This window comes from Heterodontus francisci, chromosome 5 (assembly GCF_036365525.1).
Source record: "Heterodontus francisci isolate sHetFra1 chromosome 5, sHetFra1.hap1, whole genome shotgun sequence".
In the NCBI taxonomy this organism is placed as follows: domain Eukaryota; kingdom Metazoa; phylum Chordata; class Chondrichthyes; order Heterodontiformes; family Heterodontidae; genus Heterodontus; species Heterodontus francisci.
The window spans coordinates 31,385,090-31,398,604 of record NC_090375.1 but is presented as its reverse complement, the minus strand read 5'-3'; the positions used below and the strand labels follow the sequence as shown (position 1 = coordinate 31,398,604).

General features: G+C 43.2%; 1 protein-coding gene across 5 annotated transcripts in view; it reads left to right on the top strand.

The window, feature by feature from the left end:
* LOC137369795 (receptor-type tyrosine-protein phosphatase mu-like) overlaps positions 1–13,515 on the top strand; it is a 991,520-nt gene that overhangs the window by 416,322 nt on the left and 561,683 nt on the right. The gene's annotated exons all lie outside the window — the stretch shown is intronic.

Genomic DNA, 13,515 nt, shown 5'->3' with positions numbered 1-13,515 from the left:
GAAGGATAGACCAAATAATTGCAGGCCAGTCAGTCTAACCTCATTAGTGGGCAAATTATTGGAATCTATTCTGAGAGACATCATAAACTGTCACTTAGAAAGGCACAGATTAATCAAGGATAGTCAGCATGGATTTGTTAAGGGAAGATCTTGTTTGACCAACTTGATCGAATTTTTTGAAGAAGTAACAAGAAGGAATGTTCTGAAGAAGGGTCACTGACCTGAAACGTTAACTCTGCTTCTCTCTCCTCAGATGCTGCCAGACCTGCTGAGTATTTACAGCATTTCTTGTTTTTATAACAAGGATTGATGAGGGTAGTGCAGTTGATCTGGTCTAAAATGGATTTTAGCAAGGCTTTTGACAAGGTCCCACATGGCAGACTGGCTAAAAAAATAAAATCCCATGGGATCCAGGGAAATGCAACAGGGTGGCTACAAAATTGGCTCAGTGGCAGGAAACAAAGGGTAATTGTTGACGGGTGTTTTCGGAACTGGAGGGCTGTTTCCAATGGCGTTCTGCAGGGCTCAGTACTGAGTCCCTTGCTTTTTGTGGTGTATATTAATGACTTGCATGTAAATGTAGGGGGCATGATCAAGAAGTTTGCGGATGACATAAAGATTGGCCGTATGGTAGATAGCGAGGAGGATAGCTGTAGGCTGCAGGAAGATATTGATGGTCTGGTCAGATGGACAGAAAAGTGGCAAATGGAGTTCAACTTGGAGAAGTGTGAGGTGATGCATTTGGGGAGGTCAAACAAGGGAAAGGAATACACGATTAATGGGAAAATACTGAGAAGTATAGAGGAAGTAAGGGACTTTGGAGTGAAAGTCCACAGATCCCTGACGGTAGCAGGACAGGCCGACAAGGTGGTTAAGAAGGCATATGGAATCCTTTCCTTTATTAGCTGAGGTATAGAATACAAGAGCAGGGAGGTTATGCTGGAACTGTATAATTTATTAGTTAGACCACAACTTGAGTACTGTGTGCAGTTCTGGTCACCTCATTACAGAAAGGATGTACTTGCACTAGAGAGGGTACAGAGGAGATTTACAAGGATGTTGCCAGGAATGGAAAAATGCAGCTATGAGGAAAGATTGGATAGGCTGGGGTTGTTCTCCTTGGAACAGAGAAGGCTGAGGGGAGATCTGATTGAAATGTACAAAATTTTGAGGGGCCTGGATAGAGTGGAGGTGGTGTCTATTCACCTTAGCAGAGAGGTCAGTGACGAGGGGGCATAGATTTAAAGTGATTGGTAGAAAAATTAGAAGGGAGATGAGGTAAAACTTTCACCCAGACTGTGGTGATGGTCTGGAACTGATTGCCTGAAAGGGTATTTGAGGCAGAGACTCTCAACTCATTCAAAAGGATATGCACCTTAAGTGCCGTAAGCTGCAGGGCTATGGACCAAATGCTGGAAGGTGGGATTAGAATAGGTGGATTGTTTTTCAGCCGGCACAGACATGATGGGCCAAGTGGCCTCTTTCTGTGCCTTAACATTTCTGTGATTTCTATGATTCTCTGATAAAAATGTCATTCTCTTTCCATGTCATTATACCTTGCTTGTATCTGAGTTTGACTTTGAACCATGTTTATAGTGAACATACAGTAAAACTTGCAAATTATTTCATTTGTCTAAACACTGGAAACTTTGTATTGGCATACATGTGCTCCTGTTTAAAACCTCAGGATTAACTCTTAGGTTGCTGACTATGCTGAGCACTGCACTTTGACTCAGCAGTTAGGTTAGGAAGAAGAGAAATTAGCCGTGATTCCTAATCCTGATAGCCTCATCAGTAAATGGATGCTTCTGGGGCTATTGACTAAGGATGGAATTGGGCTCCGCTATGATGCCTTCTCTAGTTGCATAACCTACTGATACTGTCTAAGCTCACAGATGAAGATCAGGAAGATAGCTGTAGGAATGTAACTGTACCCCGACTTGAGTCATCACTTGATAGGAAGAATGAAAGCTGGGGGAAGACAGAAAGTAAATTGAAGGGAATTCTGTCTGGTATTTAAAAACACAAAGGAATAGGTAATGTAATTACAAGGAGGTTATTTAATTTGGATTGTTAACATTTCAGTGTCAGACAAATGGATAAATGAATGAAACAAAAACAGAAATGCTGAAAATACTCAACAAGTCAGGGATCATCTGTGGTAAGAGAAACAGAGTTAACATGTCGGGTCAATGATCTTTCATCCTGGATACATGGAATGGACTCACAACTAAAATAATTGGTCCTTCCTTGGTTAACACATTTTAATGGCACTGCATAAATACCTGGGTGGGAATGCAATTATGGGTTGCCAGCAAAGTTAGAGATAGAGATAACTGAATGCTGGCTGAAACATGACAATGCCTGTGGTGCTGACACCATGGAAATGTCAGACCACGCAATAGTTTCGGATTTGTAAAATAAGATTTGTTTAATTAACCTTTTGAGGGAGCAGGGAGAAACTTTGCAGAACTAGCCTTCAAAAGACAAAATTTTGGGGGAGAGTATGTGATCGAAGCAGATCGTGCAGCTTTGTGGAAGGGCTGGTATTTCGCATTCCACGTTCAAGTTAGCTTAATAGAGCAGCAGAGGCCCCTGGGAGTATTGTGTGGTATGTGCAGATCTAAAGTAGGGAAGAAAATAAACACCTCCCAAAATGAGATGGCTTTCCACACTCGCCATGTATAATAATATATATTTTGCCCACTTTGTGGTCTGCCTGCTTACCAAGGAACCTTTCATTTCATCTCATAAGAGTTGATTACATGCTCCACGAGTGGTGTTAAAATACTAAAGGTGCAGTTGAAAGAGATGTAAGTTGTGATTTAACTCAACACTTAACATGTCATTATAGAGAAGCAATCAACAGAGAAGGAAGCACTTTTTATGTTTTGCACGAAGGCACTACTGTCAGTCTTAGTGAATGCTTGCACGTTTACTTCATAAGTAAAAATGTTAACGAAGAATTTATTTCTAGAGATATAGAATTCAAAAGTAGTGAAGTTATTTTAAAACATGTTTAGAATCCTGGTCAGGTTGCGCTTAGTAATGTGTGCAGTTCTGGTCTCCTTACCGTAAAAAGGGCATAGAAGCACTGGAGAAAGTGCCAAAAAGATTTCCAAGTGTGGTAGCAGAATTGAGAGATTACAACTATTAGAAAAGATTGAACAGATTGAGGCATTTTCCTTTAGAAAAGAGAAGGCTTATGGGGGAGAGCTGATAGAGGTCTTTAAAATGATGAGTGGGTTGGACAGTTTAGATGTGGAAGAATGTTTTCACTTGTGGAAGAATCTAAAACTAGGGTCGATAAATACAAGATAGTTATTAATAAATCCAATCAGAAAATAAAGATAAATTTCTTGACTCATTGATTGAAGACAAGTTCATTTCTGAAGATAAAGTGAAAAGGCAACATTGTTGCTCTGTGCCAATTTCAACATGAATTTTTTTCTCTCAGCAATGTTAAATATGAAAAGATTTTACCGATATTGTCCCATTATTTCATTGTGTTTTATCTCGCCATTTCCACTGCCTCCGATGTTTTTCCTTGTTATTTTGGCCAGTAAATATACAATTTGAACAAATTGTAACGTACATTCTGTAACCTGATCAGCTTGGAACAAAAATAAATCAATAACGAGGTAGGAAATGAATGTTAAAATCTTCACTGCCAATCTTCATGTGTTTTTATTAAGGAAAATGAACACCAGCTGTAACGTTCAATACATATTCAATTTCTTCCTGGAATGAAATTGTTGGAAATCTACTGCCATTTTCTTTCCCCCTCTGCTAGGATTCATGTATCTGTTATTTTTTCAAATACATACATGAAACAATCACAGAGGAATCAATATGAATGCCATGATTGGCCATCACTATGTAAAGCACCAGCTGCACACTTTTAGAATGTCAATATGCTGTTCTCTCTCTCTCTCGCTCTCTCTTTCTCTATTCTGCCCACTTACAGCTGGATCTCTCCCAGCCTCAGTATCTTATCTTACGCGTTTTCACTGAAATCATTTCCCTTAACTTGGTTTATTCCTTCTTTCTCTTATTCAGTCACTCTCTGCCTTTGCTTTAGCTTGGCTCTGTGGGACTACTTTCACCTCTCCATTAGGAGGTAGAGTGTTCAAGTTCCAGTCCAGTGTATCAGCATCTTTTTGTGTCTTGGGTTTGCAAAATAAATCATTTCTTCTCTGTTTTTTCTCTCCAAATGGCACTAACTCGTGATGAGATACATTTCTGCAGCAATCAGCAGGCCTTGGTTATCTCTCTTACGATGTGACACCAGACGGTGATCCCAGCAATCACTGTGCTAGGTGCCGTAGCATAGTGGTTATGCTACTGGACTAGTAGTGGACTAATGATTTGGGGACATGAGTTCAAATCTCATCAAGGCAGCTGGGGAATTTAAATTCAGTTAAATAACTTAGAATGGAAAGCTGGGATTAGTAATGGTGTAAATCTACCAGGGTTGTCATTAAAAACTCAATTGGTTCATTAATGCCCTTCAGGGAAGAAAATCTGCTATCCTTGCCTGCTCTGGGCTATAGGTGATACCTAATCCACAGCAATGTGGTTGACTGTTAACTGCCCTGAGAAATATCCTAGCAAGCTATTCAGTTGTATTTAAGCAAATAGCTTACCACCACCTTCTCAAGGGAAATTAAAGATGGGCAATAAATGCTGGCCCTCCCAGTGATGCCCACATCCTGTGAATCATAAAAGTTTTACCATGATCTTCTTCTTCCAAGCTATTTTGGTAGATGAAATTTCCCTTAAGATGCTACCAACCTTTAAATCCTGCAGCAGCACTTCAGTTCCAGTCATGCTGCAATGGGAAACTTCTTATTAGTAATGGTGTTCATGTCTAGAGGCTGATCATGGAAACGACAGCAGGACAGCTTCAGGTTGGGTAGGCATGAATCCTGGCTTACCGTATTGCCACACAAGAGTTTTCCCATTGGAAATGTAGACCTAGCAAAGAATGTTCGAGAAAAGGTTTACTTTAGATGTGAGATATCAGGAAAGACAAAAGTCATGCAATACAGCTTCTCATGTCTAAGGAGAAAGTTGGAGACTGAATAATTTCGGTTCTCGATTGAGAGGCTGGCCGCTGCTGATCTCTGCTTGTTCCAGGTCCCATTTACCGGGTGGTGGTGGCACCCCTCCACCGCCTTTGTTTGGCGGAGAGTTTCATCTGTTGACTTTTTAAAATTAAAATAAAACCACCCAGTTTGTATTGAGACGTAGAAACATAGAAAATAGGAGCAGGAGTAGGCCCTTTGAGCCTGCTCCACCATTCATTATGATCATGGCTGATCATCCAACTCAGTAACCTGTTCCCGCTTTCCCCCTGTACCCTTCGATCCCTTTAGACCCAAGAGTTATTTCGAACTCCTTCTTGAAAACAAATGTTTTGGTTTTGAATTTGTGCTTGTGTTGGTTCGAGTACGTATAGAAACCGAGAGAATCTACTCCATAAGAAGAGGCCATTTTGCCCATCGGGTCTGTGCCAGCCGAAAAAGAACTGCCCCCTTTCCAGCTTTGGTCCGTTGCATTGTAGGTTATGGCACTTCAAGTGCTGATCCAAGTATTTTTTTTATATGTGATGAAGGTTTCTGCCTCTACCACCATTTCAAGCAGTGAGTTCCAGACCCCCATCACACTTCTGGTGAAAACAATTCCCCTCAACTCCCCTCGAATCACAGAATAATACAGTGCAGAAGAGGCCCTTCAGCCCATCGAGTCTGCATCGATGCATTAAAACACCTGACCTGTCTACCTAATCCCATTTGACAGCACTTGGCCCATAGCCTGGAATGTTATGACGTGCCAAGTGTTCATCCAGGTACTTGTTAAAGGATGTGAGGCAACCCGCCTCTACCACCATCCCAGGCAGGACATTCCAGACCGTCGCCACCCTCTGGGTAAAAAAGTTCTTCCTCAAATCCCCCTTAAACCTCCTGCCCCTCACCTTAAACTTGTGACCCCTCGTAACTGACCCTTCAACTAAGGGGAACAGCTGCTCCCTATCCACCCTGTCCATGCCCCTCATAATCTTGTACACCTCGATCAGGTCACCCCTCAGTCTTCTCTGCTCCAGCGAAAACAACCCAAGCCTATCCAACCTCTCCTCATAGCTTAAATGTTCCATCCCAGGCAACATCCTGGTGAATCGCCTCTGCACCCCCTCCAATGCAATCACATCTTTCCTATAATGTGGCGACCAGAATTGCACACAGTACTCCAGCTGTGGCCTTACCAAAGTTCTGTACAACCTCAACATGCTTTTGTAATCTTTGCCTCGATTGATAAAGGCAAGTGTCCCATATGTCTTTTTCACCTGCCTATTAACCTGCCCTTCTGCCTTCAGAGATCTATGGACAAACACGCCAACGTCCCTTTGTTCCTCGGAACTTCCCAGTGTCAGGCCATTCATTGAATACTTCCGTGTCACATTACTCCTTCAAAAGTGCATCACCTCACACTTTTCAGCGTTAAATTCCATCTGCCACTTTTCTGCCCATTTGACCATCCCGTCTATATCTTCCTGTAACCTAAGACACTCCACCTCACTGTTAACCACTCGGCCAATCTTTGTGTCATCCGCGAACTTACTGATCCTACCCCCCCACATAGTCATCTATGTCGTTTATATAAATGACAAAAATAGGGGACCCAGCACAGATCCCTGTGGTACGCCACTGGACACTGGCTTCCAGTCACTAAAACAGCTGTCTGTCATCACTCTCTGTCTCCTACAGTTAAGCCAATTTTGAATCCACCTTATCAAGTTACCTTGTATCCCATGTGTATTTGCTTTCTTGATAAGTCTCCCATGTGGGACCTTGTCAAAGGCTTTGCTGAAATTCATGTAAACTGCATCAACTGCACTACCCTCATCTACACACCTGGTCACATGCTCAAAAAATTCAATCAAATTTGTTAGGCATGACCTCCCTCTGACAAAGCCATGCTGACTATTCCTAATCAAATTTTGCCTCTCCAAGTGGAGATAGATTCTCTCCTTCAGAATTTTCTCCAATAGTTTCCCTACCACTGACGTGAGACTCACTGGTCTGTAGTTCCCTGGCTTATCTCTACAACCTTTCTTAAATAGTGGGACCACATTAGCTGTTCTCCAGTCCTCTGGCACCTCCCCCGTGGCCAGAGAGGAATTAAAAATTAGGGTCAGAGCCCCTGCAATCTCCACCCTCGCCTCCCACAGCATCCTGGGACACAAATCATCCGGACCTGGAGATTTGTCTACTTTTAAGCCTTCCAAAACCTCCAATAACTTGTCACTCCCTATGACAATTTGCTCAAGAACCTCACAGTCTCTCTCTCTAAGTTCCATATCTACATCCTCATTCTCTTGGGTGAAGACAGATGTGAAGTATTTGTTCAACACCCTACCAATCCCCTCTGGCTCCACCCACAAATTTCCACCTTGGTCCCTAATGGGTCCTAATCCTTCTGGCAATTACTTTAAATCTATGCCCCTCGTATTGACCTCTCTGCTGCGGGATGTAGGTTGTTCCTATGCACTCCATCTAAGACCTTCATAATTTTATTCACCTCAATGTCCCCTCAGCCTCCTCTGTTCCAAAGAACATAACCCCAACCTATCCAATTTTTCTCATAGCTAAAATTCTCCATTCCTGGCAACATCCATGTAAATATGGCAACTGTAATTAGCCAATAACAATACGTAACTGCATTACTGTTATTTTAGTGATCTGCACTGTGACTGGAGTTTAAGAGCTTCAACATAAAATTCTATTGGGTTCATAACCTGACTAGTGTTTATTTTGAGCTTAGTTTATATAGAAAGGCAACCATTCAGCTCTCCCTGTTGTCCTGATGAATTTATTTAGGTAGTATAGTTTTTTTTAAGGAATAAGGAGAATAGGATATAATTAATTTGGAGAAAGGAAGAGGCACACAAATTCCAATTACATTTTTAAAAGTGGAAGCTGTAAAATAAAGGCGGAATAATCCCCAGGGTGTCTTGGGTACTGATTTCCAGGCAATTAGTCAAGATGCCTCTTTCTGATTATCTCACAACAAATTGAAGGCAAGAGAAAACAAGTGGGTTACATGGAACAGGTGGAAATGTGACAGTAAATCCACAGCAGATTAGAGAGCAGTTAAAATGTGTATAAACCTTTTCCATGGGGACACTTAATCAAGAGCTGTTTCACAATATGTTGCAGCTCCAATTAAAAGGGCATCTGCAAAGATTTCCAACTAGCTGAAGATTGTCGGCAACAGTGCAACCCTTTAAAGCTGATATAAAAGAACAGATTTTGCTTTTTAGTGCGAGGATATTAAGTATCACCTGGGCAGAGAACTGGAGGGAAAATTGGGTGGGGTGGATCACATGTGGGTCAATGGAGCCTCTCTGATTTTCAGCCCATTTAACTTAAGGGTGGAAATCAGGTGGTCTCTATCACAGGTGTACATTCTCCCCATTCATTTTCCTTCTATGTGCTTTGTCCAGGAGATTACCAAATATCCACATGTAAGCAAGGAAGGCAAAGGCCATTAATTCCCAAAGCCCATCCCTTTTAGATAATTGCCAAATTTATCGACTTCCCATCTCCCTCAATCCTTTCATCAGGAATGTATATCATGAGCACTTGAACTAATTTACACTGTCACCTCCTATGTCTCTATTTTATATAATCATCAGTGAAGATCTCTAAAGTGCTGCTAAATTACATCTTTGCTGAATGCTGTTGACTTGTATTTTTTTTTAAGTATTAAAGATCTGCTGAGGAGGCCACAGTGAAAGGATATTTCCATTTTTGTGTCAGGAATGCATGATGACTGTATTCACATCAGAGACTGATCAGAGGGGCAGAATCTGGGGCAAAGAGCAGAAGCCAGCAGCATACGTGAAATTGGCTCTCATTGTGGAAACCTAAATATTTTCATAGCAACTGCTGCCGTGATGAGGGTTTGCAGACACGTAGATTTCTTTACCGAAAGTGTAACCCTTGGAGAGAGCAATTTTATTTTTTGCAACAAGCTGAACACCATTGCCTTAAGGTCTCTGTTCTGGCATATGTCTCATCGATGCTTAATCCGCATGTTTGCAGTGCAAGTGATGGCTTCAAGAGAGCAGGAGATAAATCTTCTCATAACAAGCAGTAAACATTGTGCTGTCCTTTGCATAACAGATAGTCCTCAATCCTCCAGAGACAAGACCAATAAGCAAGAGAGTGGGGCCTAAAGGGCCATTTGGATTTGGGTGCAGAAGCTGAAGATATATGGAACCCGTGATCGTGAATATGTAAGACTACTTGTGTAGCAACAAATTCACTCCATTAGGGTATGTTCCTGCAAACATCCCGGAAGCAAAAGACACAACTGCACCAACGTATAAACCAGCACAAAATCCTGAGGGGAAAAAAAGACGTTTACATTTCAGCCACATTAAAAAAAAGGGTTTAAACTTGAGAACTATTTTCTGAGTTTTCTCTTGTTTGGCAACTGGAAAATAATTTTATTTGGATGGGCCAGGCTTATAGAATTAAGTTATGAGCGCTGGTTGCACAAACTTGGCCTGCATTCCCTTGCATTTAGTAGGTTGAGGGGTGATCTAATTGAAGTATTTAGATTAAGGGTTTCAGTAGTGCAGATACAGAAAAGAAATTTCCTCTTATGGGACTTTCCAGAAAGAAAGAACTGCATTGATATAGTGCCTTTCATGACCACCAGATGTCTCAAATCACTTTGCAGCCAATGAAGTACTTTTGAACTGTAGTCACTGTTGTGATGTAGGAAATGTGGCAGCCTGTATGTGCACAGCAAGCTCCCACAAACAGCAATGTGATAATCTATTTTTGTAATGTTGATTGAGGGATAATTATTGGGCAGGAAACTGGGGATAACTCCCCTGCTCTTCTTCAAAATAGTGCTATGGGTTCTTCTACACCCACCCGATCAGGCAGATAGGGCCTCAATTTAAGGTCTCATCTGAAAGGACAGCACCTCCAACAATGCAGTATTCCTTCAGCACTGCATGGGAGTCTCAGCCTTGATTCTTGTGTTTAAGCCCTGGAGTGGTACTTGAACCCAGAACCTCATGACTCAGAGTTAACAACGGAGCCACAGCTGACACACAAGACTAGAAGGCATCGTCTCCAAATTAGAATAAAAGCAAAATACTGCAGATGCTGGAAATATGAAATAAAAACAGAACCCTGATGAAAGAACACAGACCTGAAAGGTTAATTCTGTTTTTCTGTCTCCACAGATGCTGCCAGACCTGCTGAGTATTTCCAGCACTTACTGCTTTTATCACAAAATTAGAGCTAGGCCATTTACGGATGAAATCAGGAAGCAATTTTTAACACAAAGGGTAGGGGAATTCTGAAACTCTCTTCGCCAAAATGGTTTTGGATTCTGGGTCAATTAAAATTTTCAAGACTGGTATTGGTAAAGTAAGTGTATCAAGGTATATGGAACAAAGGCACGTTAGTGAAGCTGAATGCAGGTCAGTCAGGTTGGGAATGAATGGCAGAAAAGGTTTGAGCATCTGAATGGCTTGTTCCTGTTCATATAGAGTCATAGAGTTATACAGCACAGAAACAGGCCCTTTGGCCCATCGTGTCTGTGCCGGCGATCAAGCACCTAACTATTCTAATCCCGTTTTCCAGCACTTGGCCCATAGCCTTGCATGCTATGGCATTTCAACTGCTCATCTAAATACTTCTTAAATGTTCCTGCCTCTACTATCTCTTCAGGCAGTGCATTTCAGATTCCAACCACCCTCTGGGTGAAATTTCTTTTCCTCAAATCCCCTCTAAACCTCCTGCCCCTTACCTTAAATCTATGCCCCCTGGTTATTGACCCCTCTGCTAAGGGAAAAAGTTTCTTCCTATCTAACCTATCAATGCCCCTCATAATTTTGTATACCTCAATCATATCTCCCCTCAGCCTTCTCTGCTCGAAGGAAAACGACCCCAGCCTTTTCAGTCTTTCTTCATAGCTGAAATGCTCCAGCCCAGGCAACATCCTGGTGAATCTCCTCTGCACCTTCTCCAGTGCAATCACATCCTTCCTATAGTGTGGTGCCCAGAACTGTACACAGTACTCCAGCTGTGGCCTAACTAGCATTTTGTACAGCTCCATCATAACCTTCCTGCTCTTATATTCTATGCCTCGGCTAATAAAGGCAAGTATCCCATATGCTTTCCTAACCACCTTATCTACCAGTGCTGTCTGATCTCCTAACCCTGTGTGTTGAAATAGAGTTTCTAAACATTTATTTTATTCAAGCCACACAGCACCATCCTGTTCCCAATCTGGGTAAGATGACCCCATTATCGACTGAAATAAAAACACAAATTGCTGGAAATAGTCAGCAGGACTGGCAGCATCTGGGGAGAGAGAAACTGAGTTGACCCAAACGAAGTCGAGGGTGAAGCGGCCGGTAAAATAGTGGGGAGCCACTTCGGGATGACTCCCCAAGGGGGTCCCACTGTCGGGGTGTTTTCCCAATGGCGGGACGATGTGCAGGAAGGCTACCCACTCCAAGGAGATGGGCAGCTGATTACCAGAATTAAAGGCCCTATTTAGAGCCATTTTATGGGGCCACTGGCATTTTGCCAACAGCAGGGCAGCCCCCGCTGTGTGGGGAGACCACCAGCTTACTGGAAGCGGTAGCCCGCGGAGCCATCAAAGCCAGACGCTCAATGGCTCAAAGAGGGGGTCATGGGCAGGGAAGGCAGATCCTGCAGCCAATGACTGTTTCAAACAAGAGAGAGTCTAACCATCTCCCCTTGACGTTCAATGGCATTATGATGACTGAATCCCCCACTATCAACATCCTGGGGGTTACCATTGACCAGAAATTGAACTTGGAGTGGCCATAAAAATACCATGGCTACAAGTGCAGGTCAGAGGCTAGGAATCCTGTGATGAGTGACTCACCTCCTGACTCCCTAAAGCTTGTCCACCATCTACAAGGCACAAGTCAGGAGTGTGGTGGAATACTCTCCACTTGCCTGGATGGGTGCAGCTCCAACAACACTCAAGAAGCTTGACACCATCCAGGACAAAGCAGCCCGCTTGATTGGCACCCCATTCACAAACATGCATTCCCTCCACCACGGACGCACAGTGGCAGCAGTGTGTACCATCTACAAGATGCACTGCAGCAATGCACCAAGGCTCCTTAGACAGCATCTTCCAAACCCGTGACCTCTACCACCTGGAAGGACAAGGGCAGCGGTTGCATGGTAACATCCCTCCAAGTTCCCCTCCAAGCCTCATACCATCCAGACTTGGAACTATATCGCTGTTCCTTCACTGTTGCTGGGTCAAGATCTTGGAACTCCCTTCCTAACAGCACTATTGGTGTACTACTCCAAATGGACTGCAGTGGTTCAAGATGGAAGCTCACCACCACCTTCTCAAGGGCAATTAGGGATAGGCAATAAATCTGGCCTAGCCAGCTATGCTCACATCCCATGCATGAATTAAAAAAAAGGATGCCCAGTTTTGCATTGCGGGATCTATTCAAAATCCCATTTAGCATTGTGGTAGTGCCATGAGGAATGGTATCCTCAATGTGAAGACAGGACTTTGTTTTCACAAGGACTGTGTGGTGGTCACTCCTACCAATAATGTCATGGACAGATGCATCTGCGAAAGGTAGATCGGTGAGGACGAGGTCAAGTATATTTTTCCCTCTTGTTGGTTCCCTCACCACCTGCCGCAGACCCAGTCCAGCAGCTATGTTCTTTAGGACATGGCCAGCTCAGTCAGTAATGCTACTACTGAGCCACTCTTGATGATGGACATTGAAATCCCGAAACCGGAGTACATTCTGCACCTTTGCCACCCTCAGTGCTTCCTCCAAGTGGTGTTCAACATGGAGGAGTACTGATTCATCAGCTGAGGGAGGGCAGTAGGTGGTAATCAGCAGGAGGTTTCCTTGCCTATGTTTTGCCTGATGCCATGCGACTTCAAGGGGTCTGGAGTCGATGCTGAGGACTCCCAGGGAAACTTCCTCCCGACTGTATACCACTGTGCCACCACCTCTGCTGGGTCTGTCCTGCCGGTGGGACAGGCAGAGACATTGCAACAGTGACTAAACTGGGGATGGTGATGGCAGTGTCTGGGACGTTGTCTGTAAGGTATGATTTCATGGGTATGACTATGTCAAGCTGTTGCTTGACTAGTCTGTGGGACAGCTCTCCCAATTTTAGCACAAGCCCCCAGATGTTATTAAGGAGAATTTTGCAGTCTTGGCAGGGCTGGGTTTACCATTGTTGTTTCCCGTGCCTAGGTCGATGCCACATGATCCATCTGGTTTCATTGCTTATCAACTTTGTAGTGGTTTGATACAACAGAGTGGCTTGCTAGGTCATTTTAAGAGTCAACCACTTTGCTGTGGGTCTGGAGCCACATGTAGGCCAGATCAGGTAAGGACAGCAGATTTCTTTCCCTAAAGGACATTAATGAACCAGATGGGTTTTTATGACAATCGACAATGCT